The sequence below is a fragment of the Anticarsia gemmatalis genome, chromosome 2, assembly GCF_050436995.1.
Source record: "Anticarsia gemmatalis isolate Benzon Research Colony breed Stoneville strain chromosome 2, ilAntGemm2 primary, whole genome shotgun sequence".
Lineage (NCBI taxonomy): Eukaryota > Metazoa > Arthropoda > Insecta > Lepidoptera > Erebidae > Anticarsia > Anticarsia gemmatalis.
This window is the reverse complement of record NC_134746.1, coordinates 11,345,045-11,362,792: the sequence shown is the minus strand read 5'-3', so window position 1 is coordinate 11,362,792 and position 17,748 is coordinate 11,345,045. Positions and strand designations below refer to the sequence as shown.

Sequence of the window (17,748 nt, the reverse complement as noted above, 5' to 3'; positions counted from 1 at the left end):
TTTCTACTCGACACTAGATGGCGCTGTCAGACATTTACCAACTGCGATAGTCAGATCAAATTAAATATAACCGAAGCAAAAGTACTTTTCGGTATAAGACATACGCTTAATTTATATAGTTTTATTTACAACAATAAATACAAATTACGGAATTTTAGTTGATTATAAAATTTATATAATGAATAAATGGTTTATGATAATTATGATGTCGATGTAGTTAGTCCGCCGCCTACGAATAAATCTATTCGTAAGTAAGTATGGTGGATAATATCACGCATATAATTATAATAATAAGTAGATACACACACGACGGTGGGTTGTTAATCGTCACAATGGAACTTTCTCTGGTTGCTTCACAGTGATGTAAGTGTAATACAGACTAACAGTTCATACACCTCTGTTTTGATACTTCAAATTTTTAATACGAATTTTTATTTATACCAAGAGTCAATTTCTCAGATTTGAAGTAAGATAATATTTTATTAAATACAGTAAAAAAGCCCTTGCATGCCTAATAGTTGGGAAACACATTTTTTAAGGGTAATGCAAAGTCCCCAGCAGTTAGCCAGAGTGGTGGCCTCAAGTCCAGGATCCCGCGTTCGAAAGGAAACCCTTGACCAGCAGTGGGATAGTCATGAGAAAAAGTTTCTACTTAGCTGATTAAATATTGTGAAGTTAAAGACGCTTGGTGCATAGTTTTTAAAATATAGACCAATTTTAATTACAGTATCAACCAAAACAAGTACTGGGTAGGTATATCCAATTGCTAAATGAGTTTATAAAAAGCAAATAATTAAGACGCACAAAAAGAACAATTATTTCACATCGAACAATAAGTAAGCGAGTTAAATGAACGAAACTGAAATCTTTTCAAAGTGTACAATTACGTTTTTGTACGGCCGCGTACTGACTGACCGAGTTGCCTCGCTAGGCAATATCTAAGTCTCTTTTCTTTCAGATCCAAATGAGTGGGACCGAGATATTGCCTCGCGAGGCTGCTCGGTCAGTCAGTACGCGGCTAATCACTGATCTTTTTATGTATCATTTGTTGATAATACAGAATGAATTTAACTTTAATAATTTGAAAGAAAACCTTTATTTTAGGTGCTATGTTATAGTTAGATGTAGAAATATATTTTTGGATATTATAAACCTTTTTTTGACTCATTGCTGTCCCACTGCTGGGCAAAAGTCTCGAACATGTAGGGTAAGGCTAGAGTTCGAATCCAGGTAACGACTTAATAACAGTCTTTTAAAGTTTGACTTCGCTACCTATCCAAATACAAAAACCCACTCTAATCTTTATTTACAAAACTTTATTCTACCAAACTTAATTGATTCGATAATCATCACTTCATTAACAGCAAATTTAATAAAAAAACTATCCCACGGTAGGTAAAAAGCAGCCATCTATCACGTAATTATCATATTTTAATGACATTATAATTATTCATCGTGTTATTTGCATTGGCCGGCTAAAGGTTGGTAAAGGGCAATGGCCGCCAGGTGGCGCTCAGCTGATGCGCCACGGAACTGCGCTCGCGTGGACTTATACACGTTTGTTAACCTTAATATATGTGTGGATACGTTAATTATCCTACAGTTAGAATTAAATGTGAATAAAAGATTTACTTATTAAGGTATTTTAAAGGTTTGGTGGGTTTGAGTCCTATAGGCATCGGTATACATTTTAGGCAAGTTAGCAATTAGGTTCTATTTGACCAATTTCATGTTAATAATACTTTTACAAATTATCTAGCTATAACCAACTTATTAGTGACGATGTAACTAACTTTTGAATTATTGAAAGCCTGTTGAAATGACTAACTATAAAATAAATGCATACTTTTACATTACAGGTACCTAGTTAAGACTGTAATAATAATTCGTACCCTTGCTAAGAAGAGAAGTGAAAAATAACAACGTTTCTTTCAAAATATGATTTTCAAACCCAAAATAATACCATATTTTTTAAGTACATATACATAAACTTTCTGCAGTCAGGTAAAAGCAATAAAATTAATCTGCACATTTGGCAAAGTAAGAGCGCTACAATGATGTCATACTAAACACAGATTATCAGAATCACGTAACCGTTATCAGTGTTATCAGTTGTAGTTACTGATAACGATGTTAATGAACATTCTTATCGCGTAATCCAGAATTTATAAATAACGATTATAAACATGAAACTAGCAGTGATAGCTTGACCAGCAATATGGACTCAAGGCCTAACCCTTCCCTCGTTAGGGAGGAGACCCTTGCAGTGGGATAGCCATGAGATATAAAAACAAGTAAATTATGTTTTTCATTTTTTTTAAGAAATTAGCCAAGAAAAACGCTTGGGTTCCACCCTCCAAAAGATAAGATACTTAGATAGGTAATTTTAAACTAAATGAAAGCAACGATGACCATATTCCAAATCTTGAATGAAATCCGAAATTTCGTTACTACAGACTGTTGAGAATCGCACTACAGATACATACATACATAAAATTATGCTTCCTTCCTGTAGGGTTAGGCAGAGACCAGAGAACGCCACTTGGTACAATCTCTACAAACTTCCCTTACTTTATTCACATTCATCTTGTCATACAGGACCGCCAGTCATACAGAATCGCGCTACAGATTTACATCCTTATAAGTATTTTTTTCTTATTTATGTTTATAAAAGATGCTCTATCAATCGACAGCCAACACGGAGAGCCGTGTGACAGCGATCATTTTGCACCTTTCTACCGAAGAATCCTAAGAAAGCAACGATGTGTAATGTGCCGTTAGATAAATATCTATTCAGTTTACGACTGACTTTTATTTGCGATTCATTATGAGTTTAATAACTAGCTTATTGGATATTGCAGTCATAATTCTAAATGATTGGTCTGTATTTCATCTTTTGCAGATGTTATCTGTGGATAAATTAATCGATTAATGTTACTTTTACAGTTGTTGTTCGAAATTGGTCCTTATTATAGCTTCTTTCTATAGAATTTTATCAGTCTCTTATACTTCTCTTACTATTGTTAATTATAGACAACTTAACATCTATCAACATTTGTTTTATGAAAATCTGACCAGCGCCTCTAAAGTATACCATAGGTAAGATCAATTCCTCAACCCGCACTTGGTCAACGTGGTGGACTCATGGCCTGACCCCTCCCTTATTACGGGAGAGGACCCTTGCCCATCAGTGGAAAATTAATTTATTTTATTTAAGATCAATTATTTCTATGTTATCTTATGTGAACTGTCAAAAGTTCGCTACTCGATAGTACCGAATGTAGGTAAACTCGCTACAGGTCATACTCTCAAAGACTATTGTAACTCACATCATGTCTGACCCAACATTACCTATATTTCTAAACAAAATAAAAGCTTTCAAGAATTCCGTCCGTGTGGGAACAGTGTATGGTCAAGCGTGTACCGCACCTGACGGACGCATGTTATAACGGTCGGCCTGTATACAGGGTTCGATTCCAAGCACGTTGCGTGCGCAGGAATCCGTAATACTTAATGCTTACGGCAAATTGCTTGATAGACATAATAGGTACAGTACAAAACTGTGTTAGTAGATGTTCTAGTGCAATGATGTGCAATGTTATAACGATGTTTCAAAATGTTAAGTGTTTTGTATTGATCTACTTTGTTAATTAAGTAGAAGTGTTATTTATTAATTAGATCAATGTATTTTTTTTTGCGGGGAGGGGATTTAATAACCATTAACATTGAAATTTTCTTTTCCTTTGGATAAGTAAAGATAAAAAAGCGTTACTCTCACAGCTTATTTCATTCATTATATCCATCGGTTATGGATGTCAATTGTCATTTCTTGGAAAACCAAGACTTATACAGATAATGGCGAGGCTAATAGCCAGATAATTTTTATATTTAGATTTGAAAAATCCCAGAATATCGACTCATATTTAATCACTTAATTACAGATCATTTAAAGACATATGTTTTTAGCATATAACTATTTATCACTCTTTCTTTTACCGTAGCATAGACGAGATAGTCCTAATCTAGTAGGCTTATTGTAGTTAATCTTATTACGCCTAGCCTAGCCTAAGTTGGTTTGACAATTAATCGATTGGAACGGATAAGACCTAGTTTAACCGAATATTAACGATTACCGTCTGTTACCGATAAAAACCGGTTACCTTGTATGTACACAGCTTGTTACGTTTCGTGTTCGGTTCATTGGAAATAGTATTTAAGTTAATTATAGTGCGATGACATCAACATTGTATAAGTAGTTTTGGAATTAAGACAAAATAAGTATAGAGAAACTTTTTAGTAGTTTTTACAAAGACATTTTAGGTGAAGACCACATTTGAACGCAAAGCCAGTATAATTATAACATAAGGATAAATTGTTATTGAAAAGATTTACAAAATTTCGTTAATTCTTCAACTAAATAAAATGCAAAAAGGATTTTTTGCATAATGTAAATCAAAAATCGGTCAATGATTGGCGGAATTTCTATCAACACAACACAAATATTATAATTTTTTTACCTTCAAAACCTTTTAGCCCCGAGCTACGAAGATAATATTAGTTCCGAATGTAAGCTTATTTAAAAGGCGAATTAGGTTTCGCTCTAAATGACAAATCTTGCCTTTAGCTGCAATTTCCTACACGCATTAGTTGCGTGTAAAACAAGTCCTTTATTTTGTCAATTTCTCCGATATTTTCAAAGATAAAGGGTTATCATATGTTTCGGCTTAAATGACGTCATTGTTATCGATTATTATCTACATATGCATGTGATTGGTGTACGGTCACGATTATTTTAATGCATTTAAATAAGGTGCCTGTATTCGCTCACAATGGACCTGTGGGCACGTTGATATGTAAATGTTCAGAATATGAATGTTGTACTTACAAATGTATTTAATTTAAACTGTATTTTGCTTATACATATGGAAATATTATATTGTGTCGTAAAATAATGGCAGATTTTCCTGGATTTTCTGTGTAATTGTTTGAGTTTCCCAAACTGTTTACTTGAAGTCGTTTGAAAAGACGCTGTTTTATAGATAAGATACGGCGGAGGAATTAGCTATTCCTAAAACAGAAAGGATTTAGACTTTTCCGCGGACAGAGTAGCGGGGTTATAATAGTACTTTCACACTTTGAGTAGCCTAATTTAAATTGTATAAAATATTCTTGTACCAATAATTATCTGCTTCTAGCCGTCACATTTTGAAAAGTAGGAAGTGTAGGTATCTACTATTGCGTTTCATATACTATGTTCATGTTTATTCCAGTTAATATTATCCTGCAATAACATTGGTGTTTATAACCTGAGTGTACACAGTACATGGTACAGGTTTGACTCCGGTTCACCTTCGCCTGGTGATTAGAACAGTCTGCGTCGAACAGGATGCATAGTAATCACCCAGCGCCCGAGCAACTTTGTCACACTACGGTTAACTTTGTTATGCATCGGGTTTTTATCTTTGGATACGTTTCAGATTAGATGTGAAGATACATTTTAAGTGCCTTTTAAAATGAAAAATGTTGAAATAGTAATTACAATCTGATCAGCACGTTCACTTTGCCTAATCTATTTACAAGCCCAAAGTTTTTGTTTTGTTAGAGGACAACTCCCGCACTAAATTGCTCTTGTGTCGCGGAGACTTTTACAAACACGCAAGCAACAGACGCAAAGTAAATATACCTTGTATGAGAACTAGTGTTGCATACCTATTCTGAGAGCCTCTGAATGTTCTATTCCCGGAATGCAAAAATAAACTACTATTAGTAAATAAAAATGTAAAAGTTTGGACCTACCGCGTCCCGGGACTAAACGAACATCAACGAAAACTACAAATTACGAAGATTTTATTCATTCTTAAACCATATGTCATCATTTAAATTACGCAATTAGCCATACCGATCGATTAACAAACGTCTGTAATTAGAAATGCAAACATAGTCTGGATAATTGTGCAAACGTTTAATTAGGGATGGAAGGAATGCGCGCGGACTGTGCGTCGCGGCGTGTCGTCGCGGTGATTGCTTCCAATGATTAGTTCATTGGGCGACGCGAACACTGTGACGGATCTATTGCCTTATGTTACACTTTTACGATCATTTCTATGATTTTACACAATTTTTGTAGTACTATTTGTATGTGTTTGGGACTAAAGGAATGTGAAAGCAGGATAAATACCTTAATAACTTAAAACGTGAACAACTAAAAACTGATAGATGTTTTATGCTTTGGCACGGGTAATGAATTAACATCGTTATCGAACGTTGTTAAAGAAACATGCTTAAGATTTCAATTTATAATGATTATTTGGTTTGAGTACAATATTGTCGTTTTTAGTTGCCCCTGGCCTTCTTGCCTCTAAATGAAATTTCATGAAATCCGATTTAGTGGTTTAGCTGTAGAGAATAGCAGACCAATAGATAGATCTATATTATGGTATATGTAAGGGACAATAAATCCTGAGGCCTTATTTATCAAAGTTGAAGCTCTGTAAAAACTCACAAATACTTGAATTTTGAATAGCATCGATGCCCATAAATAATGTCCAATCTATCTATAAAAAAGTCAACGAGTTCATAGCTCATAACAGTAACCGATATAAATGATTGTGATATCGAATAATTCTCACGATATCATCACATCAATGTGAAAATAGTTTAATTTTACGCCACGTTATAGAAATAGAAATATTACAATATTATTATGCGGTTCCGGGTGGAAGAGTTGTGCGAATCTGGGTTAATACCACCGTAATAATGTTATTTTAGAACTTAATCCTAGTCTACACTCATACTAGAAAAGTGAAATTTTGCGAAAAAATGTTTACCCATTTGTGATATAAGCATAGACTAGCTAATATTACAAATGCGAAATATTGTATGAATGGATACATACACGGGTAATTTAACCCACGTGTGGATAGATAAATATGATTTTGTTGACGTTTATCGACTCGTTTACGCAAAAACTACTAAAAAGACTATGAAGAATTTTGTAACACAAATACCTAGTTTGTAAATTAGATTAACATTATAGGTGACTGTTCATCCCTGGAAACTTTTTCTACGTACGAAGTCGCGTAATAAATAGTTTTTAATGTAAAAATGGAGAGAGGCCTTTGCTCAGCAGTGGGACAAATAAAGAGGCTAGATAAAATAAAATAAAAAGTAACCATGCCGTATTTTTATGTTCATTGTGTACTGTTTTCATTCAACGACCTAATTTAATACGTAACAGGTATCGTAAAATGCATAATGGCGACTTTAATACAATACAGTTTTGATTACTCTACAGTTTATGTTTTGATTTTATGTCAGTTGTAACGGGTGGCCTCGATTTGATTCTCGGTTTGTAAAAGAAATATAGATTAGAGGTAATTTGCTCTCGATGGCGCAGTGGGTTTAGATGTAGAGCTTACTGTATTATTAGTGGGTTTGATTTAAGCGAGGCAAATATTTTTTTAATTTTTGGAGTGTTTATTTATATCAACCACACGATTAATGATGTTTTGTTTAAAATAACATATACCTTAATTCTTTTTACTAGTAATGTATAAAACAATAGTCAAAGGACACGAAATATATATATTGGACAGGATTTGTGGATCACATAAATAAACGAATTGGCAATTGCTTTATGTGAAAATCAAACCCATGACATTTGTCTCATTGCTAATGACATGACTGACATGGACCATTTTTACTATTGAACCACATAGAAAAGACTTGCCATATGTATCAATATATCAACAAAATATTGCTTCACAAATATTTGAAATTATACATCATTAAGTTCCTACAGAACAATATGACAGGGTTGTCAGTCATGTTAATATTATAATCAAGGAGTAGGCCTTGCTTTGTTCACTTGAACAAAGGGCTTAGCGGTGCCAGATCGGGCTTGAAAGTGATGCCAATTAATCTATACCTATATGAGTTACATCTAGACTCTACAAAATTAAGAAATATAGTGTAATAACTACCTTTGTGTTTGAAACAAGTAACTGTTACGAAAGAAGTGAAAAGAAAAATACAAGAGATCTTTGAGCAAAACAGAAGAATCTTTTCGTCGTTTGCATCGTATAAGTAGTAAAGTTTCAGAATTTAGAAAACTACGGGTATGATTTTATAAATATTCGATCCCTGTCTTGGATTACTTTCCAACGTTTTACCAAAATGCAAGCTGAATTAAATTATTTTTTTGTAAAGATATATCACCTGGAAATTACTATTAATCTTAGTAGAGTAGCCTTTTACAAATTCGACTCTGTTTTTATATTTTAAAACAAATATTTATAAAGCTGGATAAAAGTAACATGCTTTTTATAAGCCGCCCTAAGACGTCTGATGAGCAATCGGCAAAAACAACCACCCAGTAGAAACGGCAGGAAATGACAACGCGATGGGCCCAGAAATAGACAGTGACGAACTAGACTCCTGTCTATATGGGATACTGAATACAGGACTGAGAAAGAGGAAATATAATGTAGTGAACGTTGATTTGCAAAAGTAAAGTTTTTTTATATAACCATGACTGTCCCACTGCTGGACTAGGGTCTCCTACTGAAAGAAGGAGAAGGAAAGAACTGGCGTATATTAAAATGACAAGCTACATCTATGATATGTCGCTGTAGCACGCCACAAGGGTAAGAAGACATTTCCCATGACTATTTTTTTTTTACTAATAATTTTAACATTTACTTACAAAACATTCCTACAAGTTTATTGCTTTAGTGTTGATTTAAAGAACTCTCGTATTAAGGAACTCGTATGATAGGAAAGTTTCAGAACATCGACCAACAGATCTCATAAACTGAAGCCGACCCAGGAATGGTGTGTCGCTCAAAATATAGTACTATTACATCTAACCACTACACTTATATCACGTACATCTCATAATATATAACATTTACGCAAGGAGCATAAGTTATGCTTTCCGCCCCATAAGGAACCATGACGAAATGTATAACATAACGGTTACATGTAGTGACTGCACATAGATTATCTATCGGCTCGGATATCCGCGTGTTACGTTACTTGCGCCCGCGCACGATCAATCATTTCCTATGTACCGGTATTGCTTCATATCGCTGAGGGATTGCACCAGATCTGCGTGGATCTCTGGGATTATGAGTATAGACGTAATGACAATATTTGTGTGTTAGAATAATTTTTACAAGTTATGCAAAACTTTTATTGGTACTTTGGTAGCCTGTCAAAAGCTGATGTGAAATGAAGACGTAGAGGTTTTCCAGAAGCGACATAACACAATCTATTTTAATCATTGGTTAATCATTATCATTAATTGATATTCATCACCACTCACCATTTAGGTGAAAGAAGTATTTATTATCAGGTTATTACTGTATAACTAAGATCCACAGACATATTTTTATTGCAGAAGCTTAGAATGAAATTGTCTGATTTATAAATTAGATCTAAAGATATGAACCTACAACAATAATTTTCAACTAAGTACTTAACAAGTCTTCATTCACAACAAAATTACAACTAAGTTTATTATCTAGTGAACAGACCACCCTCAATGAACGAAAGGGCTGAGATGATGAGTCAAAACGGCAATAAAGTGGCTAGAAGCGGCATAAATAGTGGCACAACTGGCACATTATTATGTTGCCGTGGCTACGAACGTTAGAGCGCGGTTGGCACGTTCCCAACGATTCATATTAGCTATCTACTTCCTAAGCAGGAGTTGTTCTTGAGGATAAACTAGCTTGTTTTGTTGCTGTTATATCTTTGGCTTTTTATTTCTTCCATATTGTATTAGAATGGTGGGTTTTGCTTGAGAAGTGTGATTTCTAGCGGAATAACAAGCGGACTGTTTATTTTTTAGGTGTAAGTATTTTATTACCTTAATTATTAGGTTTAACACATAAATAATTGATTTCCGTATATTTTAGGCTTTGATTTTATTATATAGGTAAATTGAATCAGAATTGCATGTCATTTCATTGGTCCAAAGTAAAACAGCTTCCTGTAGAAATTCTTCTCGAAATTCACTTTTAAATACTCATACCTTCAATCAACAAACCGGAATAAACTTCACAATGACCTTTTAAAATGCAAAATATCTTTACTAACAGTTATCACGATACTATCTTGACGTGTTCATATTTTTAAATAATTACTATCAAGCTATCTACATGTACATTAAAATGTAAAAATAGGAGGCTCTGACTTCGAACCTACATACATATATGTATACATAATATATCACGCCTGTTATACCAAAGATGAAGGCAGAGCTGTATGAAATATGTTATCGCCATTAACAATGTTAGTCTCTAAAAGGGCCCGTTATCAGACTCTGGACTACTATTTAGAATAATCTAACATTAATAAGAAAATCACCAAAATCACACTGTCCGACTCCGGCATCGAACCCGCGACCTCGCAGTTAACATCGTTTCTATCTAGATGTGATCATATTTTAAAATAATTACTACAAAACCATCAACAGACACACATAAAAATGTAAAAATAGAAGGTGCCGTAATGAAATAGTATAAAAAGTTAGCTGGTGATTATCTTGAGATTGCTGTTGACTACACGACGAAGTTATTTTAAACTGAACGGTAGATGGCATGGGAACTGATGGTTTTTGTATGTGCAGCGAGAGTGGCCACGGTTCCGTACACTTGCGTATGTGGGAAGTTCAAAGACTTTGCGGCTATAGATATTACTTCAAATAAACACTTACCCTCTTACTCATAATATAAAAGTTATGAAGGGCTAGGGCTAGAGTTTTGTTTCTTTCACTCTTTGGCGAAATGAAAAAGAGAAAACATATTATATTAGTTTTTTAACTAAAATAGGTTTATAGTGTGTTTATGAATAAGAGGGTTTGTATCGGTTAAAAGGCTGTTATTGCCACTTTGGATGGCGATAAATTTGCTAGTTTTATTATAATATTAAATTGATGCTCTGATGTAAATTTTAGTCACATTTGGATTGTTAGAATAAGAATACCAAAATAACACTCACAAAATCTATCTAGGCTTCACCAAAGTGAAGCCTAGTAACAATAGAATCCTGTGTGCAGTAATCAAAAATGTATGAAAAAGTCTTATTAAGACTTTAATCTACATAAACAGTTTTCTAAACAAAAAGCGGATCACCAAAAACCGTGTCTGTTGCCAAGTGATGACGAAATATCCCTTAACCTACATCTCTACATTTCTCTACTTTTATAGAGCCATAGAGTTTGTTGTGAGATATTTTATAACTTCCCTTTACTACGAAATGTTTTGTAAAATTGTTTGGCCGCCTTTGCTTTCCAAAAATTATTTGTTTTAAACAGCTCTACCCCGGTGACTCCGTCTGTGTGATCTATAGTTATATTGGCTTATTATCCATAAAGATACAGTGGAGAAAAAATGCTTATTGTAGGTAAAGTTACCGTTCAAAACTATCTTACATCCTTTCTCGGGTCTCAGATTAAATTGTAAAAAAAACATCTAAATTAGAACAGTTGTTAAGGCATGAAGAAAGGTCAGACACACAGACAGACAGAGTTACTTTCGCATTTATAATATTAGTAGAGATAGAGTTTGTTGTTACACTTTTTATAACTTCTCTATACGAAATGTTTTGTTAAATAGTTTGGCCGCCATTGCATTCCAACAATGATTTATTTAAAGGTTTGTGTCGTCGTTTTAATGTGATGTAAATGGGTAAAGAATGGCGGAAGTGGAGAGATTAGTTGTACGAATGCAGACGGAATGCTCTTGTTATTGTTATAGACATTATTGAGTAATACTTTATGTTTGTTTTGGTTCACGTTGTGCAATGCAGTTGAGTACATATTATATTGCTAGATTTGCTAGTCAAAATTCCAAATTGTTGACGTTAAATAGAGTTATTATAAGCTTGATTACCTAAAAGATGTACGGTTTAACGACATTTTGGACTGTACACAAATAAACAATGCCACGAAAATTGCATTTTATTAGTTTTAACTTAAAAACACCTTTTTTCAGTTAGGCTTAAGTCAGGCTAAGGCCCGGCCCTATTATTAATATATATATTATCCTACTAATATCCTTCTAATTTTATAAATGCGAAAGTTTGTAAGAATGTATGTATGGACGTTTGTTACTCTTTCATGCAAATACTACTCAACCGATTAGGATTTGGTACATAGGTACCTGAAGACCCAGAATAACAAATAGTCTACTTTTTATCCTGGACTTTCCTAAGGATCGGGATTTACACGGGAAGGGTTTCCACGCGGACGAAGTCGCGGCCTCTAGTAACTAATAATTTCTTCTCTACCGAAGGCAAATCGCTTAGCAAACAAAACACATGACCCAGGAGCAAGTACAAGTCGATAACCCAAAACAATCAACCAGTAAGATGTTACATAACAAGCGTGTTAGAACAATGACCGCTTGCTTCAATCATCAGTTATTTGCAACTTACAAAATCGAAAGTGAGCATTGCGATACCAGAGATAATTGGAGCCCAAGTGGCTTGCAGTTATTAAGGCTTAGTTTTATTTGTTTTATTTACTGGTTGATGTGTTGAAAGGCTGTTACTGGAAGTTTTTGAAATTGCCATTTATTTTATCTTAGATCTATGATCTTCACACGAGGGAAAATGCCCTGCAGCGGGCGAAAAAATGCAGGGAATATTGATTGTCTTGATAGATTTGTAAAAAAAAAATGTAAAACTGCGTATAAGAAACTAGATATCGGCTTACCAATCGCACAGAAAAATGTGTTCGGAATAAAGAGAAATAAGATTTAGTTTCTTCTTCGCTCATGCTGACTTAGTTACTTTAAATTACAAATTGTCATTATAACATTCAATATAGTATTGATCATTACTTAACACAGACAACAGAAGTAAGTACAATATTGAGGAATGAGAATATCTATACTAATATTATAAAGCTGAAGAGTTTGTTTGTTTGTTTGAACGCGCTAATCTCAGGAACTACTGGTCCGATTTTAAAAATTCTTTCAGTTTTAGATAGCCCATTTATCGAGGAAGGTTATAGGCTATATATCATCACGCTACGACCAATAGGAGCAGAGTACTAGTAAAAAATGTTACAAAAACGGGGAAAATTTATGTGACGCAAGCGAAGTTGCGCGGGTCAGCTAGTTTTCTATAAATGGCGTGTTACATCAAAAAAGGACATTACGAGCGAGGAATACTCGTGATTAGAATAAAACATGTACACCTGTAGTCGAGTAAGAATTCCTATCTTGCCAGTACTTGGTATAGTCCAACAACTTAACAGAGAGCGTTGTATCCTAGGTTCGCGGCTAACGGAAGCGTGCTTTTCACGCAAGTGACACACAGGTTTATGCAGCGGGTAGTAACATTTTTGCTACAGCTACTTTTTTTATAAATACGAAACTATCACTACACAGTATAAAACAAAGTCGTCTGCCGCTGTTTGTATGTTGATGATCCAACTAATTTGGATATTACTTTGATAGTAATTGAAAATGAAGTTTTATGTGTAAAATTGTAAAAGTTTTTTTGTACAATTACTTTCAAAACCAGGTTACGGCAGGACGGGCAGTTTGTTTATTAAAATCTAAATATATCGTACATGCCGAAGTATATACTTAGTTGTTAGACTATAGCACTTGGTAGTATAGCACATACCAAACACTACAGAGTCTGTACACATGAGTGAATTGACGCGCGTGAGACAATTGCGATTGAATAAATTGTCGCTTATTAAACGTTCTCTCGCCACTTGTATGTGCCACTCACAATCTGGGAACGTCTTGCTTTTGTTTCTTTTTATATGGAGTGCTATTCAATGTGATTTTGAATGACGCCATCACTCTATCGAGCTACAGGTTGACAGATTGTTGATGAAGAAAGTTTAGAGCATTTCTAAAATTTCTGGCTGCTATACTGATGTTGTTTTATGAAAATTGTGCGAAAAGTAGATTGGCTGAGAACGCTTCAGCCATTAAGTCCGCCTATACAGATCGTACGTATTTGTAGTCTAAAAAAAAATGAGCTGCAATTGTTATAACTGTTACATTTTACGTAAGTAAATAATGTTTTTTTCCTGTGTTGCAATCTATAGATTACTGTATTCGCAATTTGTCAAACGAAATTAGATTTGCAAGAGCAAGTCTGTGCTAGTTCCATAGTTAATCACGTCTTCCCGTGTTTACCACAACACAATACGATTAGATCTCTCTCATTGCGCGAGTTACCGGTCTCACCAACCGCTAGCCGGTCACGGTTGGCAACCTTGCTTGCGGTACTACGGTACTACCAACCCCACGGTGTTCGCAAAAGGTTATGGTTTTTTACCTGTCGCGACCGACTGCGTTCAGGTTAAGGAGCCAGGTAGAAAGTTTTAATCGTTAAGTTGGCAAGCGATGTGTGTAAAGGAATGAGCAAATTTTTTAGTTTTTTTTTTTAGATTTATTCTCTGGTTCTGGCTCTACCTACCCTGGGAAGAAGGCGTGATTTTACGTATGTTTGTTATTTTATGAATTTGTTCATTTAAATAAATTAAAATATGCTAAGTCTTGGCCCAGATTTAATGCTAGTACTTATTCTTCTTTTTGTTTTCTTTTATTTAATTACAATGTAACAATAACGTCGGCTTCCTTTTTAAAAGTTTAACTTTTCTTTTTTAAATTCCGCAGCGAAGAGCCGCGGCAAAATTAGTTTTTTGTTCTTTAGGTTTATAAATAAAAGAGTGGTACATAATAAATGTGACATTCAATTTAGTTCAATTGTGAGTGAATCTCATAACCTTGCTTGAATTTGTGTTCCCGGAGTACAATGAGTCAGATTTCTTAACCAGTGAAGTGTTTTGGATAAGGAAAACTGATATCAAAACATTTTGAAATGTCCGTAATGTATGACTGCAATAAATGTCTGACAGAACGCAGAATTCAATTAATATTTTGAATCAATATTTGCATTGTTAAATCTCTATACGAATAAGAAAAACTAATTTTATTTTATTTGATGAATAATTTTCACTTATGTGTAGTTTAAGTCTTATAAAATTCGGATTTTCGACTTAGCTATCCCCAATCCCTGAGAATTTAATTACCAATGTCATACTGGAACGATATTCTCTAAGAAGTGTTTTTGGCGTTTTTGTTACAATTTTTACACTCATAAACTAATGAAAGTTTCATCTCTACAGTAAAAATATTGGAATGAATTATATCGTCACGTGAGTCCAGACGAATTACATTCACCTTGAACGCAACAGTAAGTCAATCGGGTGCGCGTGCGCATGAAATACGTCAAACGATTTAATTGCCGCCCGTTATTGCGGGAATTGTTTTGATTTACATTGTTTGTTTCAGGAATATGTTGTTTGTGTTTTGGCTTCATGTGGAAATTTTAGTAGCCATTTGCGGCAATGTAACGCGAAATGATTTTGATTCTAAGTTTACAGTGATATTGGAACGCGAGCGTCATAATATATTATTATCTTATACTCACTATAATAAACATATTATATTGTTTTAAATAACTACGCTAATATGCTACTGTTTACGATCAACATTTAAAACATGGTTTTTATTTTTGTGTTATCTCGTTTCTATACACACAGATCTATCTAGTCTGTGATAAGATATTTACAATCACACTATTAATATAGAGACAAATGTTAACGTGTCCGTCTGTCTTTCACGCGATAAAGGCTGAACCAGTTCAAATGACATTTGAGGGTAATAGATTGTATCTTGATGAGACATGAAGATTTTGAACCGACTAAGACTCGAATCTTTGATGAGTAGATACCTATATTAAGTAAAATATTAATGTCTGATATGTTCAGTATTAAAGTAGGTAGTCCTAGCATCTAATATTGCACATAAGATTGATGACATCGATTTACCTAAGTTAGCTTTTACAACAAAATTGTGTCAGTAATGAGAAGATTGTCACTACACAAAATGTCACGTTTGAACCTAATCGAAATATAATGATTGATATCTAATATAAATACATGTATGTAATTATAATTAAACATTATATTGATAACAAAAGCGAAATAATTATCTTTTCTGATTGTTTTATCTAACACTATTCAAATTAACATGCAATAAAACCTTTTTTATATTGACGGAGACAGGCTGGCAATAAATATTCAATAACTTTTTTTGCGATGTTACTTGTCAAAATTGGCGCGCAATCCGAATTGCGCTGTCTAACTGTCATTGCAAAATAGGTACTGATTATATTGTGGTTTGTATGCATAGTCAGAAATGCTTTGGTAATAACTACGGATTTAACGAATAATTAATAAGTTTGCGAAATTACTACATAAGAAAATGTAAACATGACATATTGTTTTATGTTAAGGCAATGACAACAAAGCCATTCTGCCTAATCGCGTGCCATTATATTTGCGTGTGTTGATTTAGTGATGTAGCCAATGTTGGCATCACCTATAACCCTAATCTGGTATTATTGAACTAGGAAGCATGGAGTTGCGTGCTCGATTTGACCCGAAGATAGCCTCGCATTCGCAATATTTCAATAATACCTACCTAATTCTAATCATGCACGCGGAACCACGTTACGTCAACAAATTACATAATTTACTTGTCAAATATATTAGTTAAGTAAATATTTAATTGCAAAACAATTAAACACAAAACAGGTATCTAGGTAATTGAATAAGTATTACGTATTAGTAACTGGTATTGCGTACCTAGTATTGAAAAGTACTCGTTAGATGTAACATTTATTACGATTTTGACAGTTATATTAGGTTCATTGTTCTGTCAGTAAATTCTACGGTGATAGTTGAAGTATTTCTAGTAATCAGTAGCACGATTCTGTACAATCGATATTGTCGAGTATCGAAAGTTTGACATTTAAAATGTACTGTCAAATAGTTCCTACGTCGCCCGCTAGAGGCGCTGATCAGAATTTCATACAAAATTTTTCAATGACAAGCCGGTTGTCGGTAGTCGATAGTAGAAGAGAATCGAGCTACATATAGAAGTAATTAAGAAGCTGTTGCGAGCGAGTATTCCCATGTGATTCGCTTCGGTACTAGTTCCTTGATTGCATTCAAAGTGTTAACGAGTTAATATTATTTATTTCTATACTATAGCAATAAAAGCGTGAACCAGTTTTATATTAACAGTTAGATAATTTTATTATGCATAATACTATAAAATATTTTATGTGCAGTTACGTTCATCCATCATTCTTAAAGCAAGTTTTTTCGCTCTACATTTTATTAAGATATCAAATAAACGGCTAACTAACAATTGCTTAAAAAGGCATTTAAAAAAAATTGGAAGCCGCTTTAGGCTGCCTGTATACGACGCCGGAACCGCACCGGTGCCGGACCGCAAGTTTATGTATACGAATGAAAATTGCTCATGAGCCGCACCGCCACCGCACCGCGGCCGCGTAGGCGCCGGGCCGCCGCCGCGCCGCCATTTTGTAGACATTGCACGACGCTCAGTGACAGGTCGCCCGCGCAGATGTTCACACTTGTGTCATTACTTTAGACATCTTTTTAACATGGAAGAGTTCGATTATGAGTTACTGATAAATTTATTGCAAGAGAGGGAGGTATTATGGGATAAGACAAGTGAATCTTATAAAGATAAAAGGAAAAATATAAAAGCATGGCAAGAGATTTGTGTAATTTTAAATGATAAATTTCAAACTCTGTCCGACAGAGAAAAAAGCGAATATGAAAAGTTGCATTTATTTTATTTAAATTGTTGTTCATAACAGCATAGATGCCTACAT

The 17,748-nt window shown here is 34.2% G+C and overlaps 1 protein-coding gene across 4 annotated transcripts in view; it reads right to left on the bottom strand.

Annotated features, from left to right (window-relative positions):
* Positions 1 to 17,748, bottom strand: part of LOC142984672 (uncharacterized) — a 102,342-nt gene that overhangs the window by 54,532 nt on the left and 30,062 nt on the right. The gene's annotated exons all lie outside the window — the stretch shown is intronic.